This window comes from Piliocolobus tephrosceles, chromosome 10 (genome assembly GCF_002776525.5).
Source record: "Piliocolobus tephrosceles isolate RC106 chromosome 10, ASM277652v3, whole genome shotgun sequence".
NCBI lineage: Eukaryota > Metazoa > Chordata > Mammalia > Primates > Cercopithecidae > Piliocolobus > Piliocolobus tephrosceles.
In genome coordinates this window covers 11,867,721-11,889,715 of record NC_045443.1, presented here as the reverse complement: position 1 = coordinate 11,889,715, position 21,995 = coordinate 11,867,721, and the positions used below count along the sequence as shown (strand labels likewise).

At 44.2% G+C, this 21,995-nt stretch overlaps 1 protein-coding gene and 1 long non-coding RNA gene across 4 annotated transcripts in view; one reads left to right on the top strand and one right to left on the bottom strand.

Annotated features, from left to right (window-relative positions):
• ETV6 (ETS variant transcription factor 6) overlaps positions 1-21,995 on the bottom strand; it is a 249,296-nt gene that overhangs the window by 56,641 nt on the left and 170,660 nt on the right. The window lies entirely within an intron of this gene.
• LOC116418942 lies at positions 1,234-5,846 on the top strand. The gene is made up of 3 exons (XR_004229156.1): positions 1,234-1,859; positions 2,418-2,640; positions 5,048-5,846. It is a non-coding gene; the product is annotated as an uncharacterized LOC116418942 (long non-coding RNA).

Genomic DNA, 21,995 nt, shown 5'->3' with positions numbered 1-21,995 from the left:
GGGGTCCAGGGAGTAGTTTGTACACCAAATCCTACTGTGGGGTGTGCTGTCAGATTAACATTTTTGCTTTTATTTAGAGGCAAAATGAGAAAAAGATCCTTTTTTATGTGTTTAAGGGATGACAGGTCTTAGAGACCTGCCCTTCCTTGCCCAGTTCCAGGGGCTGTTCCAGGGTGCCCAAGGCACCCATGGGGGCTCAGAACTATGACACGTGTCAGTGTGGTTGGAGGGTCCTCAGATTCAGAGCTGATCTGATTGCAGCCCAGCATCCTTCTGAAGAAAGAATGTTCCAGAGCTGGGCTTGACCTTCCAAAGCTGCCAACTAATGAAATGTTCCCTGACACTTCTTCCAGGAAGAGCAATTCACTCAGCCTCCGGGAAACCATCAGGCTGGCCTCTGCGAGTAACAGGGCAAAGTAAGGATACAAGGTCTTCTGCCTTTTTATTCTACTCACTGACATGAGAGCTTCCTGGTGGGGTGGTACTTGAACTCTGAGTAGGACCCAAGTGGGCAGGAGGGGGGTACGGAGCAGAGGCTGAGGGGTTGGGTCAGGTTGGCTCTCTGGGAGCCTGTGAGTCTATTGTTTTATTTTATTTTCCTGCTGTGGGAAATCTTTGATAAGTTAGAACAGTGGTCCTCAAAATATGATCTCGGGACCCATCAGGGTTCTCGAGACCTTTGTGGGGTGCCTATGAAGTAAAACATCTTATCATAACAATATTAATTATTTGCCTTTTTCGCTCTCATTCTCAGGTGGAATGTTTTAGAAGGCATATGACATTGTGATCTTGCAAAGATTGAATGCAGAAACAGAGATGACAGTCTAGCCATCTTCCATTAAGCCAGACTTTCAAGAGTCTTTCAAAAATGTGTAACAATGCTACTCTTCTCACAAATTATTTTTGGTCTGGAAAAATGTATTTTAAAATATGTTTGCATTAATATAGAGTTGGCTTACTATTTTACTTGCTACATTCATAAATATTTTGTAAATACCCAGTTTTAATTTATATAATAATATGGTAACTACAGATAGCTATAACCCACATAAGCAAAAGCTCTTTGGAGTCTCCATTACTTTTTAAGAATCAAAAGGAGACATGAGACCAAATTTAAGAACTGCTTGTTAGAAGAAGCTAGATGTTCAATGGATCTTCATTCTCTAAAATCACATGGTGTGAATCAATAGTTCAAATAGTTCAAATAGAGCAATGGCATCAAGTGTTGCTAAGAGGAGCTTCCGTCTTTCAATATAAGTTACTTAAACTTGCTAAGAAGACGTTACAAGTGTGTTATAAAAGTGTCCCTTAGTTTGATCCTGGAAAAAAATCACCTTTCATCCTAAAGCAGGCATGCCAAAGAACAATCTGTTTTGCTACATGGGGTGCTCTTCCTACCTGCTGAAGTGGGGAACAAACGGCTCAAATGCCCTGGAGAATATCCAGGGCCACTGGGCATTCCAAGCGGCTCCTTTGCAAAGTGTAGTTTTGAGGAATGGTAGTTGGCTTACTCTACACCTGTGGAAGCCCCCAAAACCAAAACCCGTTTTTTGTAGTGCACCAAAAAAAGAACTACTGGGCACTGGAACATTAGAGATGAGCATTTAAGAGTTTTTTTTTTTTTTTTTCTTGGTGTTTTTAGGGTAATTTTTTTTTCACATGGAAACAAATGAGAATTTCAAATAATTTATGGTGCGTTACTGCTTTATGATCTTTAGAATAAAATACAGTCACTAAAGGTTTTTGTTTTTGACTCCTGACTGGCCAGAAAGTGATGCCTATTAAAAACAGTCCATGGATATGGGAAGTACCAACTCTCTCCAATGACCTTGAAAACACGTATCTGGAATCACAGGGAGGTAGGAGTGGCAGTGAGGGTTACTCAGCAAAATCTCCATTTTCAAACTGGTAAAAACCTTAAACCTAACTCCTTAATGTCAATGGTGTCACCTTTGAACAAGAATGGCACCGCAATTTGTTATTATGGACCTTCCTCTCCTTCACACAGGGAGTTCCCATTTGGGGACAAATGTCAGGGTCTGGTCCCTCGGGCCTAGGAAGGTGCCTGGAGGTGAGAGGTCCAGAGAGCAGAAGATGCTCAGGCAGAAACAGGAAAAAGTACAGGGTGGCTTATTGGAAACAAGGGCCCCAAAGCAAATACAGAACTGAATCCCGCTTGGGAGGGGAAATGAGAGTAAAATGCTGAAGTTTCTGCAGAGGACACGCTGCAATGGAGGGAGGCGGGTGAGAAGAGGGGGTGGGGGATGCAAGTAGTAATTTGAGGTTCTTTATATTCTATGGAAGAAAATACTCATGAGTAATCTTTTCCCTAAATACAAGAAGAGTCACACTCCAAACAGCTCTGCCGGTTAAGCACAACAGTTTCTCTTTTCACTTCCCATTAATCTCTCCCACAGCCCAGCCCCTGAAGCAACCAGGGCCACCGTGTGGAAACCCCCTCACCAGGAACCGACGCGAATGCCCTGGGCTTGTGTACAAGAGGGACCTAGCAAGTTACAGGGGAGACTGCGGCGATCCCAGCAGTCACACAAAAGTGATCCTGACAGAGCAAGCTACCTGCTCCAGGCCATTCAATACATTTATCAGCGTCGCTGTTCTGCCTTTCGCATAAAGAGAGAAGTAGGTGGACACGTTCGTCGAGCTGGAAAGAGGCTTGATAAACTTTGGTGTTCAAAGTCAAGACCCACTGTTACTTGCTTTTTAATTCAATAGAATAAAAAGGTTGTGGTGTAGAATTGAGCCAGGGGAGGCGGGGAAGCCCCTTTTCCTTAACCCTACAGCCCTTAAGACCTTGTGTGTTACAGTGTCTAAAGGAATAGAGCCTTGCACCTGGAGGCAATCTAATCAGGCTGATTTAATTTACTTAATAGTCATTTACTAAACACTACTATGCACCTAGTACTGCTCTAAGCACTTTATATGAATAGATATTAGCTCGTTCAACTGCATGCTCACACAACCCTATGACACGGATTCAGATTAGGAAACTGAGGCCCGATGCATTTAAGGGACTTGTCCAAGGTCACATAACCCTAGTAATGAGAGAAGCGGAGATTTGAACCCAGGCAATCTGGTTCCAGAATCTGTGCTCTTACCCATCACACTGTACTTCAACATGCATGTCCCATCCAGATGCAGAATTGAGACTGGTTTTGAACATCAATTAGGGATTCAAAAAAGACTGAGTGAATTGACTCCTACCCATCCAAGTCTTAGATCCTTGGAGACTTTCTCAAATTATCAACAGACTAAAAATATAGCCCAAAAATCTGTAGATCCCTGGAGAAGTAGATTTATAAATGGGAAGAGGAGGGAGGTGTAGGTGGGACTCTGCTTTTAATGCATCCAGGAATAAAGTCCTCCCTTCACAGGCTACTTGCTCCCAAGCACTCATGGGTGCTTGGTCTTGAGAGTCTTACGTGGCTCACAGCTGCAAACAGAAGCTGCATGGGCAGAACGAGGGAGGCATATACATAACTTGCTTTATTTACGGCCATCTCTTGCAACTTTAATTCAACAAAGTCGAAGAATATAGATGTAAATGATGATTAAAAGGACAAAAAGGAGAGAGGGAGACTATTATTCTGCACCCATGTTATACTATTCCCTGTGTACACATCACGCCTCTGGAGGGTTATTTACTAAGATCAGCATTGTTAATGCCAATTAGTTTCAGAGAATATTTGAAAAGAAAGTTGTACAGAGAAAATGAACTGCTGTGATTAAGAAAGTTACTAAAAATTCTACTGTACTTCTCCCCACTCCCGAGTAGGTCAAGTATATGGTGTCATATCCTTCGGTGACACACCCAGGCCCTTAAATTTATTTCTAATATTTCTTCAATTCCATGCTTTAAGGGGCAGCCACATTCATTAGTACATTTTCACCTGATTTCAGACTTTCTGAGGTATTCTTAAACTAATGATGAAAAACATATTGGGAGACAGGAGCCTGGATTTTATTCCCAGATCCGCCGTGAATTAACATTTGATTCTGGGCAGGACACTCAGCTTCTCTGTGGCTCAGTGACTTCATCTGTAAAATGAAGGGCTTAGAGTATGTGATCTCTATTCCCTTCAGGGTTTAATGTAGTCAATATGCTCCTATTTAATTTGAATCCAAAAAGCCAAAGAATACAAATATAGCCGGGATCTTTTTCTACAGAATTACTCCATGCCCACGGCCATGACCCCGAGATTTTGTAACTTCCTGAAGGATCTTCTGAATCACAGAAGACAGATTAATGCTTAAGAGTGTTTCATTATATTCTAATTCTTAGAAAAGTTATAATCCAGCTATGGCAATAATCAAAATAACTGCCTGCATTGGGGTAGTACTTCAGAGTTGATAAGGTGCTTTCATTCAGATTACTTCATGTAATTCTCACAAAAGCCCAGTGAAGTCTGTTGCATTCTGATTTCAGTTTAAAAGATAGAAAACACAGGGCTTAGTCATTAGGTGATTTTATTGATTTGAGCAACACTCAGTTCAAGCTTTTCTGCTACAACAGTAGCCATTCAGCAAAACCACTCTTTATCCAAACTTTCTGTATAAATAGGAATTCGCTCTAGGTTCCACGTGCTGGAGACAGAATCATAAAATGTGAAAGATGGAAGCTCCAGCCTGGAAGTTGAGACTGACTCAGGATCAACCTGCCCCTGATCCCCTGACTTTTCCCAACATCCCATGTTGTCTCATAACTTGATTCAATGACACACACCAATTTTGTAACCCTCAACACAGTGAGGACGTTACCATGCCCTTGCTTAGTCATTTTGCCTCCAGATGAAACGTCCTTAATTGGTCCAAAGCTAACTCCTCCACTGCAGTTTGTAGACCCTCACCAACCTGCCTGCTTCTCCTCCAGAGATCTTATGTGGCTTCAATTCCCAAATGCAGCAGTAGGAACAGGACTAGCATTTTTCTTTCTCTGGACAATATACTTCTATTGATAATAACAGCTAGCAATTATTGAACATTTACACTGAATCTTATCACTGCAATGATTATTATTCTTTTTTTACAGATGAGAAAACCGTAGCACACAGAAATGGAAGTGGTGGTGCCGTGACAGAGATCCAGGTGGTCTAGCTCTACAGTCTCAACTCTTAACACCCCGCCATAGTGCTTTTTGTGTAGCCTAGTAACAGTAAAGCACTTACTTGTAAGCAAGCGCTTGCTATGTGCCAGGAGTCATTCTAAATGCTTTGCATATGTAACTCATTTAATCCCTGCAACAATCCTGTAAGACAGGAACGATCCCCATTTATGGAGGAGAAAACTAGAACACAGGGAAGTTAAATGACTTGGCCAAAGTCACCAAGCCCGGAAATGGAAGAGCTGACATTTGAATCCAGGTGATGTGGCTCCAAGCCCACGTTAAAAACTACCTAACTCTCTAAGCTTATTTGGTCGTTTGGCAGGACATCAAATTAAATTTATGACTAAATTTTAAAAAGTTTCACAGTAGTTAAGCACGCAGGCACTGAGCAAAAGCATGGAACCTTTATTTCCCAGCTGTGTGACCTTGTACAAGTTACTTAACCTCTCTGTGTCTTGCTGGCGTCAACTGAAAAATGAGGACAACTTTCAACCTGTGAATTAAATATCATTGAATCATAGATAATGTACTTGTACAATTTTCAGATGACATAAAACTAGTACAGAGTAAAATTATACAAATGATGATGGTATGAAACACACAGGCCAATATCTGGCCCAGAGCAATCACTTAATAAACATTAGCTATTGCTTTTGTACTGTTATTATTATAATCACCTTTATAATCTCACTCTACCTGCATATGTATAGCTAGCCCTTGGAACCCAACTGTAAGAATGTATATTAATTGATACTGCATTTTATCTTATTATTTTTAACCATCATCTCAGCCTGCTGCAGTCTCTCCAGATTTCCATCTATTTCTAGCATCTATACTCCGTAATTTCACATCATCTACAGCTTTGGTAAGCATCTGTCACCTCCACAGGTTACTGACAAAGTACAGATTATATAGGGCTGAGACAGGAGTACCCTGGTGACACACCAGTCACCTCCTTTTGGATGGATACTGATCAAGTTATTGACTCCTTTTCGGAAGAGTTGTTCAATTATCAATCCATCTAAATACTCTGGTTTTTGGACATTTTCCAAGCTCCTCCATGAAAGCACCATCAGAAATTCAATGAAATGCCTTCCTGATATATCCTGAAATACAGCAACTACAACACTTAGAGCAACCTTATTAAAGAGGATGAGGAGAGAGGATGAAGAGCAGATGGCTGGTTCCAAAGTGATAATGTCTCCCACTCGGAACATGTATGTTTGAAAATCTGTCCCGAATTTCATCCGGAAGTTCCATCAGGTTAGCTGTTTTATTTCACACACACATTTTCCCCAGCTTCTCTTCCTAAAATCAGGTTAACAAAGTTTACATTCTTTCAGTACAGCTTCCATTTCCCATAACCCTGAAGGATCACTGCCAATGGCTTATCTTTCACCCCTCTGAGTTCTCGACCCTGGGACGTCATTTGTCTGGGCCAAGAGCCTTGCATTTATTCAGAACTTAGTTAGCTTTTCAATTACTTCACCCATCTCGGGCTTCATTTCTCTTCTGCCAGTGTTTGCACTACCTGTTTCAGTCTGACAATCATTCTCCTTCATGGAAGAGAGAAAGAAGTTGAACAGTTTTGGTTTCTTTGCCATTTGCTGATGTTGCGCCATCCAACTCCATCAGCAGGCTGACATCATGCTTATTCTTATACTGCTGCCCACACTTATTGTTGTCTTAAGCGTATTCCATGGTTTGCAGCTCACTCAAGTTTTAAAATTCTAGAGCTAAGAAACTCTCCTTTATATGTTTCTTTTCATTAAGTTGCATTTTCATCCATTATATACATCTTTTTAAAAATCGGAGCTCATTAGACTGGTACTCACAAAACAGTGAGAAGATAAATTGGCATCATCTCTCTGGCAAACAACTTAGTGATATTTTAAGAACCCTGTAAATGTTAACTTCTCAGAATCTACCTTAAAGAAATAACTTAGTATGTGGAAGAATCTTTCATGCACAAAGATGTCTATTGCAGTGTTGTTTTTAATCATGAAAAACTAGGAACAGCAATAAGGAAATAGTTAAATAAGTTACTGACAATATCTATGATAGAAAATTAATGCAGACGGTAACATGATAAAGAGTATGTATTCATACTGAAAAATAGTATGTGTACATATATAATAATCTCAATGCATAGAAAAATACAATACAACATAAAAAATATTCAAAGCAATTGATACAGTAGAATTGTAGGTGATATTCTCTGTCTCCCTTTCCTTTTTTATTTATCAATTCTATTAAGCATGTGTTACTTCTATATTAAAAAAAGTATTTAAGGGATGGGTGTGGTGGCTCACACCTGTAATCCCAGCACTTTGGGAGGTCAAGGCGGGTGGATTGCTTGGAAGTCAGGAGTTTTGAGATCAGCCTGGCCAACATGGTGAAACCCTGTCTCTACTGAAATACAAAAATGAGCTGGGCGTGGTGGTGGGCACCTGTAATCCCAGCGACTCGGGAAGCTGAGGCAGGAGAATTACTTGAACCCAAGAGGCGGAGGTTGCAGTGAGCTGAGATCGCGCCACTGCACTCCAGCCTGGGTGACGGAGTGAGACTCTATCTCAAAACACACACACACACACACACATTTAAAAACTGAGCTCATCAGAGAATATCCCCAATATAGCCTCATCAGTTTCTTTAGTTGTCTCCCTTCCTTCTTATTCCAGTAAGGGTCATGTGCAGTTGATAAGCCAGGATTTCATTTTCAAGAGCAGCCCAAATGACTCTGAGTTGCGTCTCCGCATTCAGATCATGAGATCGTAAGTACTTTTTCCTAAATTTTAAAGATTTGCCTTAAGTCAAGAAAACACATCTGTTCATGTCTCTCATTTCCCTTCCCCAATCCTAAGATCATGTTTTTATTCTCACCCTCTCCTATCATTTCTACTTTTCCAGACAATTCCTCATTTGTCAGAGTTGAGTCCAAATTAGCAATGCTCCTCAATGCATCTTCCACCTTCTGGGAGATGCAATTGTGAATTGTTAGGTACATGTGTTAAGAGTTAAAATGTCCACGCATGTAGCTGAAGGGGATTTCACAGTGATTTGCACGTGGTGCCTGGCACATAACAGTCCCCAGGTAATGCCAGACTGTACGGCCAAAGATTTCCATTCCTAGGCTGTCCACATCTGAGCCAGCTCTGCAGTCTGTGATTGGCAACCCCCTCCTCCCCAACACATCTCATCACTTACTCCAGCTCCGGCTTTGATGGTCAGGACACTCAGCTCTGTGCAGTTCAAAACATTACCAGATGCTTCCGCATCCATGCCATGCCATCGTCTATTCTGTGAGGGAGCTAAAGCTGGCACAACTGTATTTTCAGAAGAAACTGAAGCTCAGAGAGATCAAGAGACTTTCCTAAGGTCACAATGAACCTAAGGACCAAAACTCCAGCTCCAGGCTTTTTGTACTATTCAGTGAACTTCCTCTGGGTTAAAGAAAATAATGGATGTAAAAGTGCCTTGCACTCTAAAATGCACTGTAAAAATGCAAGCGAATGAGGAATAATAAACCATAAACTCAACTTCTCATGGCAGGCTTGGTCTGGCTGCAGATCCCGAATTCTGCTCAGGGCCCGTAGAGCACCTTCTGACCTCTGCTTGCCAAGGGCAGGGTTTACTTAGAATTCTTCCCTGTACTCTGCCCTTCAAAAGAAAACCAAGTGTCCTCAGAGCCCTTCAAGCTGCTTCCCAGAGGTACTTTTCTGGAGGCTTTTCTGCCTCCTTTCCCTTTCCCACCAGCCTGCTCTCTGCAAATCCGCTCAAAACTCCCAGGCCAGCCGTGGATGCATTCTGACAAGCCCCACATCTCACTCCTCTGGGTCTGCCTCTAACCTTGAATGTGCTATCTGACCAAAGCTGCTTTCTGCAAACAAATTCTGTCACTAGGGAATTGGAAGTTCCAAAACATTTCCTATTTCTGTCCTCAAGGTTAGCCTGTATCTCAGCACTAAGTTTCCAAGTGGAGGTTGGAAGGTTATACTCATGTCTTTCAGCCAGAAGTCCAAGAACAAGAACACTGTATGTTCATGTTGAGATCCAAAGTCACAGTCAATTCCCTCGAATGTTTTTTTTTTTTTCTTATAAACTTCATTTTGTGGATTTTTCTGACTCTTACCTGGTTTTAGCTACAAAGGGGTTTTCAGCAGAAAACCTGTTGACAGCAAAACTGACCCAGAGCTTGCCACTCAGCCTCGCGAACATGACTTAGAAGATTTCTTCTCATTTTTGCTTTTGGGCAGCAAGCCCAATGTGGTGAGAGGCATGTAGCAGTTCAGATCAGACCTTGGGTTTCAGAGTCAAATTGTCCTGGGTTAAATTACTGGCTGCATCACTTACTAGCGCTGGGTAAGTTACGTGTGTGAATCCGTTTCCCCAGCAGTAAAATGGAGTCCAGAATAGTACGTACCTCTTAGGGCAAATGTGAGTATGAAATGAGGTGATCCCTATAGAGATGTTGCACAGCACCTGGTACACAGAAAGTGCGCAATGCATTTTGGGGAGTTGGGTAGGACAAGGACTGGATAGTAGATGAGCTGCACTTTGTCCCATGCCTCCAGAAGACCAAAATACTTTCAGCAGCTCCCTGGGGCCGCAGAAGCTGGAGCAAGTATTCTTAAAAGGTGCGTGACGGCTCTGGCAGGAGCTATGAAGCCCAGTACAGCGCTTTGAGAAGGGTACTGAATGATCAGCGTGCAGGCTGGGAAAATGGCTCAGGTGGGGTTGCGGAAAACAGCCTGGATTAGGGAGAGGCAGGAGGAAAGAAGGCTGGAGGAGGAGCCCACTCAGGCCCCAGGCTAGGCTGAGGCAAGTAAGACATTTGCCTCCGGTGCAAAATTTAAGGGGTGCCTTTACAAAGTTTCAGTAGTTAAGTCATGTAACGCAATATTTTAAAAATGATAATCAATGCAGAAAATGTATGGTGATCTAAGCATCAACATTTTAATTAAAGTCCATATTTTACAAAAACGATAATGGGGAAGGGTCAGCAATAAGGGAGTAGGGAAGAGATTAGAGCAAGTACTTCTCAGCTTAGGAAGAAGGTACAGGATTCTTTGAGAATTCAGCCAGAGTTCACAAACCTCCCCCCCTTCAAAATGCACAGGCACATGCACACAAATATTTGCCTGTGATTTCAAAGTTTATGGACTACCTTAAGTTTATCCATGGATCCCTGGAGAATTCGTTTAGTATATTTTTTAGTCTTGCGTATGCAAATGGTTCTGACAATATGTACCTGTGATGTAACGCAAAAACCAAGTAAGGTTTAAGAAGAGAAATATATATCTCTCTTGATATTTTGGGGAGAAAGACAGAAAAGAGAGACAGGAAGGGTGCCCTTTTCTCAGTTAGAAGTGGGGGAACAATGAAATGTTTGAGCTGTCATTTCTGTATTTGAAACGCACATTCCTGACCTTAAATAGGGAATGTCCCTTCTTCAGGTACTACAGACATCACTGCTAACATATTGAAAGTTTTTCTTCATAGTAGTTAAAGTCAATCACTGCAAATAACCTTACTTTATGTAAAATGACGCAACTTGGCTATGCAAGGAGAGATGCTATAGAAGGATGAGTTTCTAAAGCAAAGAGCCATTAAGGCAGCATTTCCTAGACTGCAGGGCAATAAGGTCATTTTTATTATCAAACTTACTGATATGTCTGCTTACAAAGAAGCCTGAGTTTAAGAAGAAAAAAAAAAAGCAGGAAAACAGATATTAAGAGTTGAAATGTTCCTCAAACAGATTTATTGAGAAATTGAAACTGCTAGAGGAAAGTTGGTGCAAGAATATTTGTAATCCTCGGCGGAAATGGATGGGGTACAGGGAACATAAAGATCCTGTGGGATTTGCACGATTCACGGAACACCGATACTCTCCTGAGGGTGCCTGAATAAAGAAGGATGAAAATTCTTTCCTCTCTTGCTCTTTTAAACTGCACACGGACCATCTCTGGTGCCCGGCACAGTCTGCAGAACATTCCTTTGCAAAGTGTAACCAGAGTAAAATTCATTCTCATTCTGGACAGGGACCTGATCCGCCCGTCACTCACACGGAGGAGGCTTGGCTTTGTGTGGCTCAGCTGCGCCTGTTCCCATCCCTCTCGGGTGTCTCTATTCTCCTGCGAAATTTTAAAAAGTCTCTTCTCAGGACGGAGACAGTTTGGATAATCACTGAATTTCAGGAGGTGGACAGGAGGTGTGGGCACAGGATGGGGGGGGTGCTGGGAGAAGGGAGTGTCAAATGAACTTTTACATTAACAGACCTCAGAAAATACACACAGGGCCCCAAAGGCAGATCTGACCTACAACACCTCCAAAGCATGGCTTTTCTAGTAGATGTCGTCTTTTAAGGAGAATCCCACTGCACCCTCTTCTTCCTTGTCCTCTTCCCCGGCTCTCTGGAGAGTGCTTCTAAGTGCTTTCAAAGGCCCCGTTGGTTGCCTTTGGGTGTCGAATCTACTCTCCACCAAAAGGCTGTCTGGGCTGCTGCTGATTCAGCATTACGCAGGGCAGACTGCTGTGACACACAGGCAGGATGAAATCATTTTAACAGCGTTGCTGACGCCTCATCAAACAAACAAACAAAAAAACCAAACTTGGAGAAGCAACTTCTATTTAAAGATAATTGTGTTGCATTTGTGTGTGTGTGTGTGTGTGTGTGTGTGTGTGTGAGAGAGAGAGAGAGACAGACTTCTCTCTATTCTATTCTATCTCATCTCCTTATTCCTCCTTTCTGAGGACATTCATAGGGAAATGGCTTTTATAGACCTATCAATAAAAAAGCTGTAATCTTTTTTCTCACCAGTTATTAACATATTCCCCAGTATTAGAGTTGTAAAGGTTACTAATCCTCTGGCTTAAGATGGTCACTTGGAGTCAGGAAAACTAAACACCACCACAAACCGAACCCTGTCTCCCCTTGCAGGGCAACAGATATGTAATTGGATGTCTCGTGCTGTGTCCCTGGGCTCCTCTGAGACTCCAAGGCTCATACTGGGAGGCCCTCCCTTGCTGCAGAACACCTTTGTCCTTGGCTCTGTCACCACACCTGGGATTTTACATCATTCACTTGGATGAAAGCATGATCTCTGTACCAGAGGAAGTAGGCAAAAGGAAAATGATAAATCAATACAGGCTGTTCACACTTAGCTTTGGTGGGCAGTCAGATGAATGAGTGGGGAGGAAAGAGTCAGGTGACCCTCAAATTTTAAGGGCAGACTCCTAAGTAGGTGGCAGGGGTCCCGGAGGCAAGATGGTAGGGGTGCCAAGAGGTAGGAGCCCTCACTCCCTTCGGCCCGTCATCACTCATGGCTTACGGTTCTTCAAAGGTGCTTTTCATTCTGTGTAGAAAAGGTATGAGTGTTACAATATAGATGCGAATATTCTGAGTTCTGGAGAGAGGCCGATGTCTGCTTTTTAACTTTGACATAGGAGTCAGGAAAATCTGTGAAGAGCATGAGTGGCCCATCATGGACGGAGCAAGTAATGCTAATCCACTAAGTGCAAAAATGCTCCCCTGGGGTTGGGCAGAGTGCGAGACGGGTGAGGTCTCTGGGTGGTCTGCAGGCTGGCCTCCTGCTATCCTACTATTTGTAAAAGCATGCTGTTGCCCAGGTCCTGTGGCTCACACTTGTAATCTCAGCACTCTGGGAAGCCAACGTGAGAGGATTGCTTGAGGCCAGGAGTTTGAGACCAGCCTGAGCAACACAGCAAGATCCCCATCTCCTTGAAGAACAAAATAAATTAGCCAGGTATGGCAGTGCATGCCTGAAGTCCCAGCTACTCAGAAGGCTGAGGTGGGAGAACTGCTTCAGCCTAGAAGTGGCTGCAGTGAGCAATGATTTTACCACTGCACTCCAGCCTGGGTGACAGAATGAGGCTCTGACTTTATATATACATATATAAAGTCATGCTTTCCACTTTTGTTGGCAAGAATTGCTAACTTGATGGAAATATTTACAATTTCTCTTAACCACGTTATAATAAAATGAAAAAACAAAATTCAAATCCTGTTTTTGTCAGTTACTAGCTCAGTGACTGGAGAGGGCTGGATGTTGGCTGCCAAATAGAAATGTCCACGTCCTAATCCCCAGAACCTGTGAATAAGACCTAATTTGAGAACGGCTCTTTGCAGATGTCATTAAGGATCTCAAGATGATGCAGGTGGGCCCCAAATCCAATGACAGGTGTCCTTATATGGAAACAGAAGAGAGACGCAGAGGAGAGGAGATGGCCATGTGAAGGCAGGGGCAGAGACTGGAGCGATGCAGACGAAAGCTTCCTTTATGGTTTTTTTCCCCCCAGAGACTCCTATTACCCACATGTTGAAATTTCTTTGTGTTTCTTCAATATTTGTCACTTTTTCTTGAGTTGTTTTTAAAACCTTTCTTGTTTCTTCATTTTAAAAAATTTCCTGCTTCCCCGTTGTGTTTCTCTTCTAAAAAATCACCTATGTAAAGATTCATCTTGTATTCTTACTAGTTTACTCTTGATTTCTGAAATGATTTTTATTTTACTTTTAATTCTTTCCAGAGTTCTGTCACCTCATTTGGAAGTTTTTCTAATTCTGATTGATGTTGTGTTTGCCCCACGCTTCATATCTTTTTCTTACCTTTTGGCTCATTTAGAGGTAAGTACGGTTTTGAATTGTTCTAAAGGCATGTTGTTTTGGCATGCTTTCTTTAGGGATGCTGTTCTGCTCCTTCTGTTCTTTTATCTTATAAAAACTTTGTGTGGGATTTGACCTCACTACTTTTCTGTTGCTCATTTTCATCTGTAGACAGTTTTCCTACATTTTTACGAAATGGCATGGTTCCAGCCTTAGCAAGCCCTCTCTTCTATTGTTTTCATGTAGCATTCAAATAAATGGCAGCTGGCTTTCTGAAATCTCCTGCTTCTGTTTCCTTTGGGAGACCTTGCATCTAAGTCTCTGCTGCCCCTACCCTTTTCTTTCTCTCTCTCTTTTTTTTTTTTTTTGAGATGGAGTCTCGCTCTGTCGCCCAGGCTGGAGTGCAGTGACACGATCTATGCTCACTGCAACCTCCACTTCCTGGGTTCAAGTGATTCTCCTGCCTCAGCCTCCTGAGTAGCTGGGATTACAGGCATGTGCCACCACGCCTGGCTAATTTTTGTATTTTTAGTAGAGACGGGGTTTCACCATGTTGGTCAGGCTGGTCTCGAACTCCTGACCTCAGGTGATCCACCTGCCTCGGCCTCCCAAAGTGCTGGGATTACAGGAGTGAACCACCATGTCTGGTCGTCCCTAACCTTTTCAATGGGCCTCCACTCCCAGCAGCTTCTCCACAGCTATCTTGAAAGCTGGCCATCAATATGGCTGGTCAGTTGCAGAGTTCACAGAGACCAGAGAACTAGACCTCCTCGAGGCCACTTGCCATAGGAATGAGTAAAACCACTCCCACTTCCAGGCTTTCTGGCTATTTTTGGGTTTTCCCTGTTCCAAAGGCTACCAAAAGTCCCATTAAGGTGGGACTTGGGGATGTCTTGTCACTGGGTTTTGGTTTTGCTATTGAGTTGCTCTGCTCTTCCGTGAGGATTCTGAAAATTTTACTGCTGCCGGTGCTGTCCTCCCAGACTCTGTCACCGAAGACTTCATGCTCGGAAACACAGAGCCCCTTGGCGTTCTCATAAAAAAGAGCTCCCATCTTCTGGTTCTCCTGGTGAATCGCTGCTGGCTTTTGTGGCAGTAAGTGAAAGAAATGTGATAATTAATCTAAGGGGTCTCTGGCCCCACCAAAGGGGGTTACAGTCCAAAGTGCAGGAACCACTGCACTCCAGAAACAGAGACAACCACCAGAGGGGATACACAGGAAGAATCAAATGGCTGTGAGCCTCAAAGGGCACTGGCCGTCAAGGGGGGATGAATGGCTTCTCCCACTGAAAGAACTAAGGAATGATTCTAGTGAACATAAAACATCGAAATAGAAGGAATTTCTGGCCGGGTGTGGTGGTTCACACCTGTAATCCCAGCACTTTGGGATGCCGAGGCAGGTGGATCACAAGGTCAGGAGTTTGAGACCAGCCTGGCCAACATAGTGAAACCCGCCTCTACTAAAAATACAAAAAATTAGACTAGCCTGGTGGTGGGCACCTGTAATCCCAGCTACTTGGAAGGCTAAGGCAAGAGAACTGCTTGAACCTGGGCGGCGGAGGTTGCAGTGAGCCAAGATCGCGCCGCTATACTCCAGCCCGGGTGACAGTGCCAGACGCTGTCTCTAAAAAAAAAACTGTTGTTTACAACAACAGTAAACACACAGCCTTTTACTGTCATTCCATATCTCCTATCACCGAAAGTCAAGACGTACAGATGTCAGAACTATGAAATGTTTAACAATTCACAAAAGTATGAGTGACTTGGCCTGTCAGACATCTCAGCAATGCTAGATCGTGGTGGAGACCTCCCCAAGTTAGTCTTTCCCAAGTTCAGTGATGAATTGCAGCTTCAAGGAAATACGGAGTTAGAGTTGAAGATTTCCCCACGCAAGCCCTTAGAAGGAGGGAGCCAGCTGCTCATCTCAGACAGAGCTCTACAAAACCAATGAGGTGTGTGAACGCCAGAGGCCCTGCAGGTGCGGTTGGTCTTGCTGTCAGCTCTGACTTTGCTTTCCTGCTTGTGGCAGCCTCCTTTCTCACTGGTGTCTTGTCTGTTTGGAAGACTGGACTCATCCCTGACACGCCAGTCTTGTCGGAGGATGCTGTCATGCACTGATAATTTTTAAAAATGGCTTTTTTAAATGCAGCCCTTGGAAACTTTGCAAGAAATGTATTGATTTGAAATACTCAAGCTGAATTATTGAGCTTTGGCAAAGGGAAATAAATCTTTCCCATTCCTCCATGCCTGTTGCCAAGCCCAGCTTCCAGGAAGCAATGGCTGTCCTTTCTGGAAATGAAGCAAAGCTCAAACATTCTATCACTTTCCCTTTACTTCCCCCACTCCCTCTTCTCTTCACTGGCAATTCACTGACAAAAGCACTTTACATTCATTGCTCATTTGCCTGAATAGGCATCCGAATTAGTAATGCCCAAATTAGTAATGCCTGGCTGAGGCAGCTTCCTAAATAATGAGGCCTGATCATTTTGGCAGACCCGGAGGCCCGTGGAAAGCAAGCTTGCAGCACGACGTTAGGTTAAACACTCTTCCGGTTTTATAACCAAAATTTCTCCTACAGACCTGGATGTGAACAGTACAGGGTATATGTTTACTGATGCTACAGATGAATAAGACCAGGAGCTACAAATGGGGGAGAAAGGTAGGGAGACTGTGCGGGAAAGGGGACGTATGCTGGAGAGTTCTAACGCACAAGGCAGGATTAACAAAAACTTCCTGACATCTGCTGTTTCTTTCATTTCAGGCTGAATGATCATCTCACCTGGCGATGTGCCAGGGGAATTCCCATCATTACCATCAAAACACAGTTGGGTCTAACTGCTGAGTTCTCATTTTATCCACCTCTCCGTTCACTCACCCACTCACCCATCCATCTAACCTAGGAGGTACCCACTATGCCTCATGTCCCGGATTAGGTGCAGGGCACATCAAGGTGAATGAGACTGGATTTTGAGGTCTGGAAGGGAAGAAAGGAAAGTAAAGAGACATTTTCAAGTTAGTACATTCGTGCATAGCCAGGGAAGACTTTCTCAACTGGATGGGCTAACAGCTTTCTAGGCAGAGGAACAGCAGATGCAAGGCCCGGACACATGAAAGAGCACAACTAGTTTGGGAAATGTTGAGTAGTTCGGTAGGATTAGGACATGAGACACATGTGAGTGTGTGTTTAAACGCGGGTGAGGGCGGGAGGTGACGATGCATCTCCATGTTTGTTTTTAAGACACAGAATCTCACTCTGTTGCCCAGACAACAGAGTTGTTGTACAGTGGTGGGATCACGGTTCACTGCAGCCTCGAACTCCTGGCTTCAAGTGATCCCCTTGCCCCAGCCTTCCAAGTGGTTAGGACTAACAAGTGAGCCACCATGCCCAGTTAATTTAAAAAACATTTTTTTTTTTAAGAGATGGGGTCTTGCCATGTTGCCCAGGCTGGTCTCAAACTCTAGCCTCAAGCAATCCTCCTGCCTCAGACTCCCAAAGTGCTGGGATTACAGGCATGAGCTACTGTGTCTGGTCAACATCTCCATTTTGATGCTTAATAGGCACGTTAGGCTTAATGCATGCCAACCAACCTCCAGATGTCACTCATCTAAATCTGCTGTTCTCAACCCTTCCCATCGCAGAGAAGGCAAACTCCATTCTTTCTGTGGCCAAGGCCCCACACCTTCCAGTCACCCTCCCTCCCTCCCTGACGGACTCTCGCTGTGTCGCCCAGGCTGGAGTGCAGTGGCGCCATCTCACTGCAAGCTCCGCCTCCCAAATTCACGCCATTCTCCCACCTCAGCCTCCCGAGTAGCTGGGACTACAGGCACCTGCCACCACGCCTGGCTAATTTTTTTGTATTTTTAGCAAAGACAGGGTTTCGCCGTGTTAGCCAGGATTGTCTGCATCTCCTGACGTTGTGATCTGCCTGCCTTGGCCTCCCAAAGTGCTGGGATTACAGGCGTGAGCCACCGCGCCGGGCCCCTTGTTTCTTCTTTTACACCCCCTTCTGGTCCCTTGGTAAGTGCTATTGGCTCTGCCTTCCAAATGTATCCATCTCTGCCCACTTCTGCCACCTCTGCTGCTACTACGTTAGTCCCAGCCACCATCCTCTCTTGCCTGGATCATTGTTACTGGTCCCTGACTGGTCTCCCAGCTTCCACTGTTCCTTCCCTACATCTATCCTCAACAGAGCTGCCAGAGAGATTCATTCAAATCACATCGCTCCTCTGTTGGTCAATTTCATCATGTCACTCTGCGCAGAATCCCCCAGTGGCTTCCTCTCTCACTCACAGTTCATGCCAAGGTCTTTACAGTGATCTTCTGGGCCCTACATGACCTGACCTGTCTGTACCCAGCCCCCACCATCCTTTCCCTCCTTCATTCTGCTCCGGCCACACTGACCTCTCTGATGTTCCTCAGACCTACCAGGAACGATTCCCACCTCAGGGCCTTTGGACTTGCTGTTCCTTCAGCTGATATTCTTCTCCTAGACATCCTCACTTCCTTCAAGTCCTCCCTGGACACTCCTTCTAACATCACATATCTGTTCTCAGACTCCCCCTTATCTTCTTTCTTACTTATTTTTGTTTTCTCTTAGCATTCATCCCTAATCTATCTACCTAATAATTTTACTAATCATCCTGTTTCCTACTCATTGTCTTCATTAGCATGCGAACGGACCTTTGTTTGGATTCCTGCTATATCCCCAGTGTCCCAGGCAGCTTCTGGCCCAGTTTCAGTACTCAATAAATATTTCTGAATGGATGAGAAGCTATGGCACATGACGGAGACAGTGCAGCGTGTTGCTAAGGAGTGTGGGCCTGGAGTCAGGTTTCCTGGGTTTGAATCTTGGTTCTCCAACTTCCTAGCTCTGTGACCTGGTTCAAGGTGCTTACCTTTCTGTGCCTCGATTTTCTCCACTGTAAAACTTGCATAGTAACAGGACCTATGTCAGGAATTGTGAGCATTAAGTACGCTGACATAGGTGTAAAGTTCTTAGAACAGTGCGAGGTATGGATTGTGAACTTGATTAAGTGTTAGCTATTATTAGGAAGGCCCTGTCTGCTGTACTAAGGAGTTAAGGCTTTATCCTAAGGCTACAAGGAGTCGCTGGAGAATTTTAAACAAGGGCATAACATAATCAGATATTGTTTTCAAAGGAGCACTCCAACTGCAGAGTAGAGAATGAATAGAACAGGGCAAGACTGGTACAAGGCGGCCAGTCAGAGGCTGTTGCAGAAATGGAGATGACAGATACTGTTAGCCTGAAGTAAAGCAGGAGTTTTAGTTTTAGGATGGAGAAAGGATGGGCTGAAGACACTATGGGGTAGAACTGATGGAACTTCAGAGATTAATTCAATGTGGAGGAAGCAGTCAATGACAAATCCAGGCTCCTGATTCCTGAAACTAGGTGAATGGAGGGGCCCACCCATCTCATCCCACAGAGGATGGACTGGCGGGGGATATGTTCAGCTTTGTTTAATGTGAGGTAACTGTACAACATCTAGGTAAAGAGGCCCAGTAGGCAGTTGTATACATGCATCTGTTATTTAAGAGAAAGGCCCAGGCTAGATATAAAAAAGTATTTTGGAAGTCCCCATCGCACTGGTGATTGTTGAAGCCATTGGAGTAGGTGAGTTTTCCAGAGGAAAACATTTAGGCAGCCGGCAACTTAGAAAAGGTGTATTCTTAAAGGAGGGGACAGCAGGGGACAAGTCAGGGGACAAATCAGAGGACAGTGGTATCTTGTAAGCCAGGAGAGTTTTGGGCAGCAGATGCCAGATGGATCTGGTATTTGGGGACTGCAGCCAGAGCAGAGGAGCAACAGGCATAGAAACCAGATCACAATGGGTTGAGGCACCAATGGGAGGTGAGGAGGAGGCGCCCATGTGGAGAACTCTTTCGAAAACTTGGCTGTGAGGAAACAGATTTGTGGTAGTGAAGAGAGATGTGCAATCCAAGTGGGTTTCTTTGAAGATGGAATGCAACTAAGTGCAAATGAGAAAAAGGCTGAGTGTGGAGGAGGGGAGAAGCCAACTGGGGAGGCAGAGGCAGAGGAGCTCAGGGGAAGGGACCTCTGTAAAGAGGGGAAGGTTCGCCTCTTCCACTGGTGAGATGGTGAATGCATGCGAGTAGGGTAGGCTGAGGGCCAGGAGGGAGGAGCAGGGTGACAGCTGATCCCTCTGCAGGAGGAGGCGAGGCTGCTTGGGAGCCTGCAGAGGAGGGGTGAGACGATAGGTTAGAAAAGGGCTGCAGGGGCAGGAGGTACCCCAGGACCAGGGACACCCCAAGGCTTGAGAAGCAGCATGAGTGCCAAGTGGAGGCAAGAGCACTGACAAAGTGAACACTGACATTTCTACTCTCCTTGGAAAGCACAGATTTTAGGCTCAGAGATACCAAGCTTCATATTGTAACTGGTATAAAACCCAAACCACACCAAATATTCAGTGAGAACACACAGTGTGCCCAGAGAAATTTTCCTTAAGAACCATTCCCATTGCTCTTTTTTTTTTTTTTTTTTTTTGATACAGAGCCTCTCGCACTCCGTCACCCAGGCTGGAGTGCTGTGGCACAATCCCAGGCCATTGCAACCTCCGCCTCCCAGGTTCAAGCGATTGTTGTGCCTCAACTTCCTGCATAGCTAGGACTACATGCATGCATCACTACACCCAGCCAATTTTTGTTATTTATTTATTTTTTAGTAGAGATAGGGTTTCGCCATGTTGGCCAGGCTGGCCTCAAACTCCTGGCCTCATGTGATCTGCCCACTTTGGCCTCCCAAAGTGCTGGGATGACAGGTGTGAGTCACTGTGCCTGGCCCCACTGCTCTTTTGAATAAAAACCTTCACAACTCCCCAGCAAGGGCACATAGAACAAAACCTCACTCTTCAAAGAGGCATTCAACATTCTCGCCACCTGGCCCCCAAAGCCCTTTCCCAGACCTTTTTTCCCAGCACTCTCCATATTTGCCTTCGTCCAGATACACACCCCCCAACACCCCTCCCTGCCACCCCGCAGCCTTTGCTCACACAGTTGCTTCATCTGTCTGGAACATGCTTTTTTCCTCCCTCCTTGCATGTGGAAACTCACATCTTCTTTAAAGCCTGAAACGAAAGTCACTCCTTCCAGGAAGCCTCCTTCTAAAAATGTCCTTCCTCCTGTCTTTTTGCTTCCAGAGAACTTTGAAGATGGATACGGAATTTCTAGGACGCCGTGTTAAATTAGAGTTATGAGTGCATATGTCTTTTTTCCCGCTAGGCAGTGAGCTCTGAATGCAAGCCTAATTATGTTTGACTTTGTACTCCCCACAGAACCCTTTCCAGTAAGAGTTCATGCTCTTGAGCTGACATGGGGGCTGGCCAGGCCTCGGGGTGCTGTCTGTGGCAAGGGAAAAAAAGATGGCTTTTTGAAAAGCAACAATGATTTGTGTGATTAAAATGGAACGTACCCTACAAGTATTGTCTTTCCGGCTAGAAACGTACATGATTAGTTGAGTAGGCATTCAGATCATTAGTGGAAATTAGTCCTTAGCAGAGCATAAGACATTCTTTTACCCTGATCAATTGATATATTTTTTTGGTTCTTATTCCTTCCTAAGTTTTCCTTGTTTGGTATCTTAAAAACATTTTTCTTCCTGCTATGCCTCATCATGAACTTCTGTTTCTTGAGCTTTCATAACACAGTACAGCAGAGGCTATAGGAACGTCACACAAACAGGATCTCTTTTTCTTCTAGGAGAATAAGTATTGAAAGAATATTAACTTCTGGCATTTAAGGGCAAAAGCATACACTGAGATTCTACTAAATAGCTGGTGCTTTGGAGACACTTCAATTTCATCTTCACAACAGCTCTGGAGGGTGGATATTGCTGTTCCCATTTTCCAGTGAGAAAATGCAGACACACTCAGAGCTAAGTTCACTAACTTGGGAAGGTCCTGAGTCCAGTGAGTGCTGGAACCGGGGTCTGCAGACCAGTCTGTTTGACTCCAAAGTTCAGGTTCCCGCACGATGTTCACAGCACATCACCAGAGGCTTCTAAAGGCTGGAAAGCATTGCTTCCTCCCCTCCATCCACCCCACTATGGTAATGGCATGTGCTATCCCTGGTTGGGGACTGTGAACATCCTAACTGGGCTGTGAGTCTAATGGAAGGATGGAAGGAAGCTGGTATCTGGTCCAAGTTCCCATTTGCTATAGGAAAATATTGAAGAAAAAGTGGGAGACAATTTATTTAAAATTGTCAACTGCAGT